The sequence below is a fragment of the Morone saxatilis genome, unplaced genomic scaffold (assembly GCF_004916995.1).
Source record: "Morone saxatilis isolate NCDOM2014 unplaced genomic scaffold, NCSU_SB_2.0 Contig23, whole genome shotgun sequence".
NCBI lineage: Eukaryota > Metazoa > Chordata > Actinopteri > Moronidae > Morone > Morone saxatilis.
The window spans coordinates 10260102-10269608 of NW_023339796.1; the positions used below are offsets into that span (position 1 = coordinate 10260102).

A 9507-nucleotide genomic window follows, 5' to 3' on the forward strand; every position below is an offset into this window, starting at 1 on the left:
TTCTCCTTTTTTTTTTTTTGTTTTTTTTTGAGATGCAGATTTTCAGCTTTTGTGACAGCCACTCATCAAAATGCTCAGAGACAAAAGCTCAATCAACTGGAGTTTGATTGTGAAAAGGAAAATGGCAGCCCACCCCGTTTCAACCTTCGAGCCATTAGATTATTAGATCTTGGCACTACGACACCCAACAGATGTGGGTGAAAAAGCAACAAAGGAAAAAGCAGGCAGATCCTAATAGATAAAAGAGTTGGGAATAATGGCAACACATGGTACGCTGGAAGTGGTAAAACAGGTTTTGATTACTAACCACATGAATCAATCAGTTAAAATATTAACATAAAAGCACATCAGCTGCTCAAATGTCACTTCATTGTTTCAGGACCACGATGATTAGTTGATCAGTGGAGTCGTGGAATCAACAGAATCAGCAACAATTTTAAAGCACAAATTCACTGGTTCAAGATGTACAAATGTGAATCTTTCTGGGGTTTTTCTGACTTTTCTAAAATAGATAACTATATATATATGATTTTAAATACATATATATTATATTTATGTGGGTTTTGGACTGTTGGTCTAACTTGGGCTTTGGTGGCTTGTGATGGGCATTTTTCACTATTTGCTGACAGTCTATAGACCAAACCATTAATGAATTAATCAAGAATTTAATCTGCAGATAATCCTTATTTTTATTTTTAATTGATTTATTAATTATTTTTTTATTAGAGCCCGGATATGGGAATCTTGAGACAGATATCAAATTTTAGATGGGAAAAAAAAAAATCACAGATGACCTATATAGCTATAGAAAGATATAATTTTTGAGCTGGAAGGAAAATAGACCTTTTCTATGTGGATTGTGCACCAATATGACTCTGCAAGGGTACTTAAAATGCTGCTTTCTTTATTTTAAATAACTGAACATATACATTGTGAACCAACTCTCACTGACACTGCTGAGAGCTGCTTCTTCTCTCTTACTGTTCTGCACAGTATTGTAAAGCACTGCACACTCTGCTGGATAAACCTTGCAGTTTCACCAGTATGTTAACAGAAGCATTTCTTCAAGTTTTCATATTGGTACATATCAGAAAACATACACCAATACCATTACAATACCAATATGTCTGAGAAAGGCCAATATCAGGCGACCGATATATAGGTGGGGCTCTGCTTTTTATTAGAAAATGTCCACCACCATTTCCCAAAGCCCAAGGTGACGCCGTCAGATGTCAAAAACACAAATATATTCAATTTACTATAATAGAAGATTAAGAAAACCAGCTAAATATATTTCAGAAGCTGAAACCAGTAAGTTTTGCTTGATAAATGACAATAATAATTAATGTATTATCAAAATTAGACCAACAAATCAATTAATGGACTAATCATTTTGCTCTAAAATGAGTCTGAATTTATAAATGTCCAGTAGGGGTGTAACAATATGCTTTATCGGTTCATAAAAGGATCTCAATTCAGTACACGTGTTATGTTTAAAATCTGAACAATGCAGTCCTGTGGTTGCTAAGCTATCTTCTGTTGTTTTTATATTGTAAAACACTGCTTTTATTTTGTGTTGTACATTCTGCTGAGCAACCACCGAGTGCGTCAGAAAACTACAGTTTCAATCAAGTCTTGTGCTACATTTGACGGTGATTTTTCGACTACAAATAATGTTTGCTGTGTTAAAATGAAAATGATGTGAGACTGATATGTCCCATGAATCATTACACCCCTAATACCAATATACATATATACAAATATGATGCCCACTCAGTCCAACCTTATATGAACATGGTTAGTAATCAATGATAAGGAGCTACTGTATGTGGAGCAGCAGGTCACAGTATTTAACAGGCATGATGCAAAACGGACACAGCACTGGACTGCACATCGAGCGAATACAACGCAGCTATGATGTTTTATGCAGGAATTTTATGCAAGAAGTGAGCCCAGCCATTAAGAAGGCATCGAACTCTACTAAGAGCTTTGCAACTCACTGCAAAAGGTACAGCGTTTCTATGATTCTGTAAAGTTGTTTTACTGCCTTGATTTTTTTCCTGCGGTTCTCCTCCAAAGATGCTTTATTTAAAAGGCCACCCTCTCTCTTATGGCAGTCCGTTGTGTTCTTTATGGATATGTGCACACAGACAGTCCCAGATTTTGAGATCAATAACAATCCGTCTAGCACCACCATCAGCCCAAAGGGAATGTACTGTATCAAATGTAATTTGGCCAGTAATGCTTTAAATGTTACGCGTGTTAACAGTTTGTCCTGTTTTGGGGTCAAAATGAGTGCGTCGAGTAGTGTTGTCAACGTCAGCCAAGGTCACGAGACAAAATGTTTCGGTAGACACAGCTTTGTCGGGTACATGCTCATCAAAGCCCTACCACGGTTGTATCTTTTAGGAGCCTTTAGCAGGGCCGATCCACAGAAATGTAACTCTCCAGTGTACATTTCCACCTCCAGTTGTAGTGCCAGCAGTTTCCTTTTCTGTCAGAATTGCAAATAATATTTCAAACTGTCTAATAATGATGTTACAATTGGGTAAAGGAGATCAAATACTCACACAATGTTTGGTCACCATCTGTGTGCTCAGTTAAAATAACTCCTCTAGTGCCACCGTCAGGCCAATGTTGAGGCCACATTGTGCCAACAACTTTTACACAGAGCCTATAGAAAGACTCTTAAACTGATCTCTGATAAATATATAAGATAAATGTCCAGAAAAAGTCTAAAAAATTGTACCCAATAATCTCCAGTTTGACTTCTGTCTTGTTCTGCCAGTTAATCCAATTTCCCTACACTCAGCCTTTCATGGTTATTCAACAGGATTTGAATACAGACAGATGAAGTCGGCTTCTGCTGAATGATACAGGATTTCCAGTTAAGCTTTGTTTTGAAGATGTTACAACACATATTCCAAATTCCAACCGTGTTTCATTGTTAAATGATTATAATTTACATCATCACTTTCATTCAGTTAGCTTAAACTAATAACGCTGCTGCTTTTAAAAGTCACATGTCAGCAGAGCGGATGTATGTGCCACGGATTCCACATTCGACTGCAATAATACACCCTTGTACTGAAATGTCAAGGTTCCCATTCTTTTTCACTAATCATTTTACAGGACCTTTTTTTTGACAATACTGGACAGCACTTGCTTACAAATGGTCACATAAACTGCGGTTTCAGGCGAGCTGACTACATTTATTTGGCCACAAATTAAATTATCCAATGTTCACGTACAATTCACGTCAGTGTGTAATGTATTTATCAACAACAGCAACCAGAAATGTGATTATTAAAATGGCGTATGCATGTAGGTAAGAGAATTTTGCTCACAGCTTTGGAAAAAATAGACTCAATCCCGAAAAGATCACTGCAAGTCAGTTCCACTTTGCATCTGGTAAACCCTCTTTGGATGAACTGTATGACACTCCAATCAGCAGTCAAGTTTCAAACTAAATTTGCATCTAGGTTTACATAGGTGCTCTGAGTGAGAGACTGAAATACAGTAAAGAATTTCGATCACAACACAGATTATTTCCAGGATATTTGGTCATTTTAATCCATTTCCAGGTTGTTCAGAGATCTCTGAATGTGCATTAAAGCTACTCTCTGTGTAAAGCGTTTGAATAATATTAGAAATAAATCAAGGCAGTGACATAAATGCAGAATATCTATGTTGTATGGTTATTCTGCAGAGACAAACAATCAGGATCCCCTCGCCTCTGCTGGGTCAAAAGTACTCTTTAGTCTTCACACAAATTCCTGCAGAGCCAAACACAAGGCATAACATAGCTCTAATTTCATTTAAGGACCAAACTAGAAATGTCTTCGCTGAGAACAAAAAGCATGCAGCGCTACATTTCTACAACACTAATGCTGAAGGCCCTTTCAGACTGGAAAGTGACAACTGCAGCATATTGGTCTCATCGCTATAACACAGAGGTTTGCTTTGTATCTAGAATGACGTAGTCCAACTGGGCTGGTTCTCATGAGCAGCAACTGGCTTCGCTATCAACAGGCTGTCACTGAGATGAACTTGCCACTTCCCAGTCTTGCGGGGCCTTACGCTGTCACCATAAAGGGTGAAGCATGCATGTCCTATCTAAAATTAATGACCAGACTGTGAAGCCTAAGAATAAAATGTGTAAATATTAGGCCACGACAAGACAGACGTGTCCTTTGGGCATGTCTCTGCTTGTCCTCCTTGGTGCTCTTAACAAACAGCTAGCGTTTATGTCCAGAAATGAAACATCCAAGAGTGCAGTTGTATTGCAACAAGGCAACATATCCTCGACAACATTTTGAAAGGAATGAGCATTATCAGGCTTTCTGACTGAAAAGAGCACAGCGCTGTAGTTCAGGTACCAGTGAGATACATTTGAAACATATTTCATTGGCCAACGCAGTGCATTGCCAGATATTGCTCCACTGTGTTGCAGCAAAAGTTGAGTCAGGTTCAACTTTCTTTGCCAGATAATCCTGTCACAAATGAATGAGGGTGCTATGTTTTTTTTTACGCCTTGATAATGTCTGTACATGGACTCAAAGAGGTCCGAGACTATACGTAGAGAAAACATGCATCAGGCCTACTTGCAGGAGTAAAGAATAGAAAAAAATAAAATGTCAGCTAAATAATGTGTCAGGTCCAGAAACAGTGGCCTCAATGCATACACACTCTACAGTTGTTGAGTTTCGTATTTTAGTGTGATGTAGTTGTTGAAATTGAGCGGGATAAGTGAGTTTAAGTAGAATCAGGTGGGCAACCACCAGAAACACAGCATGCAAGCGAGATAATCTGGCTAGAACAGCTGCTTTGTTTAGCTTTTCGGTTCACGGTGCTTGCCTTCAATTTTGCGAGGGTGGGGTAACATGTTGGCAATGCACAGCTCGAGGATGATGCTGTACACGGCCTGTTAATGCTGTATGTTAGGCCACAATGAATCACCGGGCCGCCATGCATAAACTCATTCCGTTCCAGGGAAAGGCAGAGCTTGTGCTTGCTGTCTCCATTCATATCTCTCAGAGCTTTTTCTCTCTTGCACTGGGTAATAAAGTGGGTGGGTGAGGGGTGGCAGCTCCACCCAACAGACCCAGCCCTCAACATTTAAAAAATAGCAACGAGGTCACTGCTACCCTGGGTTGTATGTTGGATAGATGACAAGTGTTATTTAAGATCACTAATTAGGGTGCAAAAGAGGCTTTTTGTTGCAGATTCAGTGGTGTGCACTAACACTTTAAATGGGGAACCTCAAACCTAACCACCATCCGGGGTGCAGGGAGGACCAGGACCAGAGAGGAGGGAGCACTGGTGTCTCACATCTCACATGGGTCATCTTTCAAATCACGCCTTTAGGTACACGTGTGGAAAAAAAAAAAGTTTTCATGTGCCATTTTAAGGGGGAAAAAAGGAAAAAAGAGGGACCTCTTGCACCCAGGACAAAAGACCCAGTAGGACCGTGGTCAGCCGCTCTTTTTCCTTTCCCTTCTCTCTCTCTCCCTCCCTCTCTGTTCCCGGTGCACGCCACTGCTCAGAAATAGCTTTGACTGTGGGTGTAGGTCTTGCTCATTTTCTGAGATAGATGTTTTAAAGCGACTCCGGAACGAAGCAGCCGGCCGCAGTAATGTCGTTAATGAAGCTAACTCAATGCCTCGCGTTAGAAATGACAGTGACACGAGAGAAAACAATGATTGGTAAGCAAGCTATCACACAAACAATGCCAGAGCAAAGCCAGAAGAAAGAGTTTGAACCGAGCCAGGCGTTACTTACAGTGACCATAGTACATCCTGTTCAGATAACCGCCAAGTTTATAACACTAAGCTCATTTTTGTTCCTGCCAACACTTTGTCGGAGTAGTGACAGCAGACATATGCCCTGACCCCGGGTAACATCACCGTACGAACCGGCGACACACACGTCAACACGCTCCGGGTTTGTTGGGGTTTTTTTTTTTTTTACACTTACACGTCATGTTTTACGATTCAAATCAAATTACGGACTGAAATCGTCCAGCAAGCAAAATGGGACTCACCAGTGAACTCCGATCCGCAGGTTACAAGGTGTTAAAATTTGCTGTTTTCCGGCTGAGTCACCCCACCCTCAAACGCCCATTCTCAGTTGACGGTGAGCTACGAGCGGGCTGCTGATTGGTCGACGCGTCATCGGTGGCGCAGCTGATTGGTCCGCTCATGACATCTGTCGTGATTCTGACCAATCACGTCTTTATGCGTTGATCATGGCGAACAGCAGACAGCTTTCCGTCTTGTCGCTCTGTGTCACATCACTTTTCCTATAGAAAAACGTCAAATCTGATCCTGGATTGACACGTATGTATTACATTTAAATATGCCGAGATCCACCATCATCTAAAAAAAAAATTTTTCAGGTAAAATAGTAAAATATCACAATGTATAACAACATTTTTCAAAAGGAAAACGTAGACAAGTGTAAAAAAATAATGATACATATTCTGAAAACCTGCTTTTAGTACAAGATATTGTGTTGTTGTGAGTTACAATGCTAAAAAAATGTTGACTACAGACAGCAATTGGTTACAATTTTAATATTACTTTCATTGTTAATCAAGCAAAAATTGCAACATCAAAAAGAAGGTGAAGATTTGCTGCTTGTCTGTGTTTTATATTATTTTAAATTAAATATCTGAACATTTTTAACTGTTTATTGGACAAAAATGAGGTTGAATTTGTCACTATTATTTAGTCATTTATTTATGTACATTTAATTGACAAAATCACAAATTGACAAAAAACCTTATTTGATAATAAATGTCATTTTATGTGTACACTACAAATAAACTATACGTTCTTAAATTCCTGTGGGGAAACTATCTGTATGATTATTAAGAGCCTTGCTGAGCCAGCAACTTAAAGATTTATTGTGGAAGAATTGTTTTGTTTTGTTTTTTTGATCACCAAAATATACAAAGAGCATCACTGTTTTCACAGAGGTAAAATACAGGGCACAAAGTTTGCATCTTTGGTCAAATAAACCTGATGTTCAGCCACAGACACAACTGCATTCCTCATGTTTTGACACCAGGGTGCAGTCATGCACTTAATACAAGACAAAAGACATCTGGAAGAGGCTTGGTATGAAATTCATCACTATTATAGCTGCTTTTATAACTATGCTGATAGAGTACACACAACTTAGACCAGACAGGAAAAGGACATATGGTGGGAAGACTTAATTTAGATTGTGGTAATTATGTAAAGAACTGGTGGATGGATGTTGTACATCTATCTTATAGCCTAAATACTTTCTTTAGGCTAAATGTTGAATGTACAGGCTTGTGTTGAAAAGTACTGATAATATTAATAAAAAAGACTAATATCAGTTAATTCATATGCTTATAATATTGCCTGAGCCTGCGAGCAAAATTTCTCCCTACTAATATTCGCATAACCATGAGATTCAGTGACGGATGGCTGCTTTTATGTTACCTCAGATGGTGAGTCTATGTGATGAATTATAGACAATAGGTTGAGGGCAGCCAACAGTGCATTTATGACAGATAATAAATGTGCACTGCCAAACCAAACCAATTGAAGTGTGCTGTTCTGGAATGGAAAAAGAAAGAGAAAAAGGAGTTCATAGGCAAAAATTGTGATATTGTGTCAACACTTTATTATGCATCACCACCATGCAAAATCACTGCTATGAACTTGCTCAAAAATCAAACTAGATATATTTCACACATTTATGATTTTATATTGGCTTGCCACTTTTCCCAAAGTGACTAAGTAAAGTTTCACACACTCTCGGAAAATACATCAAGAGTGTGTATGTTGGTGTGCAAGTCACACAGAGATGTGTGTGTGAGAGCATTGACACTGACAAATGAAACATGATCTATGGTTGAACCTTAATTCATAAACCATTGATAGTAAACACAATTTGTTCAATGCCCTTACCAGTGTAAACCTTTGAATTTGATCGTTTTGGAAGTCCCTATGTTACATCTTTTTCACTATATCTTAAAACAGTCCCAGATACTAGAACCAATCCATCTACATCTTATACTTAATTGACAATTTATATGTAGACAGTGTACATATTTGCAGACAAAATCACTTCCCGGCATCACATTAAATGAGTGTAGCCTCATATGTCCAGTGAATTCACCTTGCATTGCTGCTGAACAGGTGTGTTTTGTTGTTAGCTACATGCTGCATTGCCAGTTTGAATGAGCTCCTTTGAGAGGACATCCAATCAGCTAAGGCAGTGTGCATTATTATTATTACTAATGTATCAAATAAAACAAACGTATCTGACCGGCCTGCTCCAAAAACAAGTCAAAAAACAATACAAAAGCCACTCAACAGCAACAGTAAGAAATCTATGGAATAGTGGTAAAAGTCTGAGTTATACATTTACAAAATATTGCAATTTTTATCATCTATCAGCTCCAATGTAATCTCAGGTTTATATTTAAAATCAGACGACAAACAAACACTTAAACCTGGTTCAATGTTTTCAGAAATATGAGCATTGGAAAGAATCGGGTTTGCCACCCTGTACCAACAGTGTAGTTGTACATTTGCTTGACAACTCATATAAAAAGGCTAAAAATTAAGAAATAATTCCCCAAGTCATGTGGTTTTTATGGCACCTGTGGTGTAATAGACAGCTCACTAATTAATCTCTTTACATCAGCTCACAGTATTACCTTAAATATGTGGTTGGTTAAAAAATATATCTTTACATAAATGTTTTCTATGGTTGGATTCAGCCATTTATTCAACTTAAATTCTTCATATCTTCAGTGCTCTGTACCGTCGGCCCAGTGTTTTCTCGTCCAGTGTCTTCTACTATTGTTGCTTTTCATACTGCTCACCTGTTAAGAGTACAGATCATGTTACTAACAGCTTGATGTAAGTGCTCGACATATACTGCAAAGCAAAGACAGGCAAGATAAGTGTGTTTACATAGACATATTCCAGCTCTTATTGTGTTTTTGTATTTTGTTGTAGTATCTCAGTTATGTGTTTGAACATGTAAACATCATATCTCTGTTTCAGCCTTTATCCTGGTTTTGAGAAACCCAAATATGCTACCTGTAGTACTCAGATAGAAACCTGTTTGCCCTGGTAGCTCAGCGGGAGCCCTATGTACCAGGGCTGAGTCCTTGTTGGGTTCAAGTCCGACCTGTGGCCCTTTGCTGCGTGTCATCTCCTCTCTGTCTCCCTCTTTCCTGACTATCTTGACCTGTCCTATCCAATAAAGCCCCAAAAATGCACTGGAGGAAAACAGTCAAGGGATTACCAAAGTTAGTAGGCTTCATCCTCTGGGGAATATGAATATATTTCATGGCAATCCATCCAGTACTTGTTGAGCTATTTCAGTCTGGACCAAAGTGGCGGACGCGGAAACAGTTTTTTCCGCCTAGGCCAATGCCAAAAGCTAAACACAAGTGGAAAAACTTGACCCCACAAAAATTTACCCATAAAAGTACAAACTCCAAAAACAAGTGAC

At 38.7% G+C, this 9507-nt stretch overlaps 2 protein-coding genes across 12 annotated transcripts in view; both read right to left on the reverse strand.

Moving 5' to 3' along the window:
• mapre2 (microtubule-associated protein, RP/EB family, member 2) overlaps positions 1 to 6148 on the reverse strand; it is a 13813-nt gene extending 7665 nt beyond the window's left edge. For 2 of the 5 annotated variants that reach the window (XM_035670585.1, XM_035670584.1), the window contains exon 1: positions 5782 to 5950. The gene's annotated coding sequence lies outside the window, so the exon portion shown is untranslated. Of the gene's footprint in view, positions 1 to 5781; positions 5963 to 6043 lie in introns of those variants that run through there. The other 3 variants (XM_035670587.1, XM_035670586.1, XM_035670588.1) reach the window with 3 other exon arrangements.
• Positions 6149 to 7636: 1488 nt separating this feature from the next.
• dtna (dystrobrevin, alpha) overlaps positions 7637 to 9507 on the reverse strand; it is a 24749-nt gene continuing 22878 nt past the window's right edge. For all 7 annotated transcript variants that reach the window (XM_035671184.1, XM_035671185.1, XM_035671181.1 and 4 more), the window contains one exon: positions 7637 to 8869. The gene's annotated coding sequence lies outside the window, so the exon portion shown is untranslated. The remainder of the gene's footprint in view (positions 8870 to 9507) is intronic.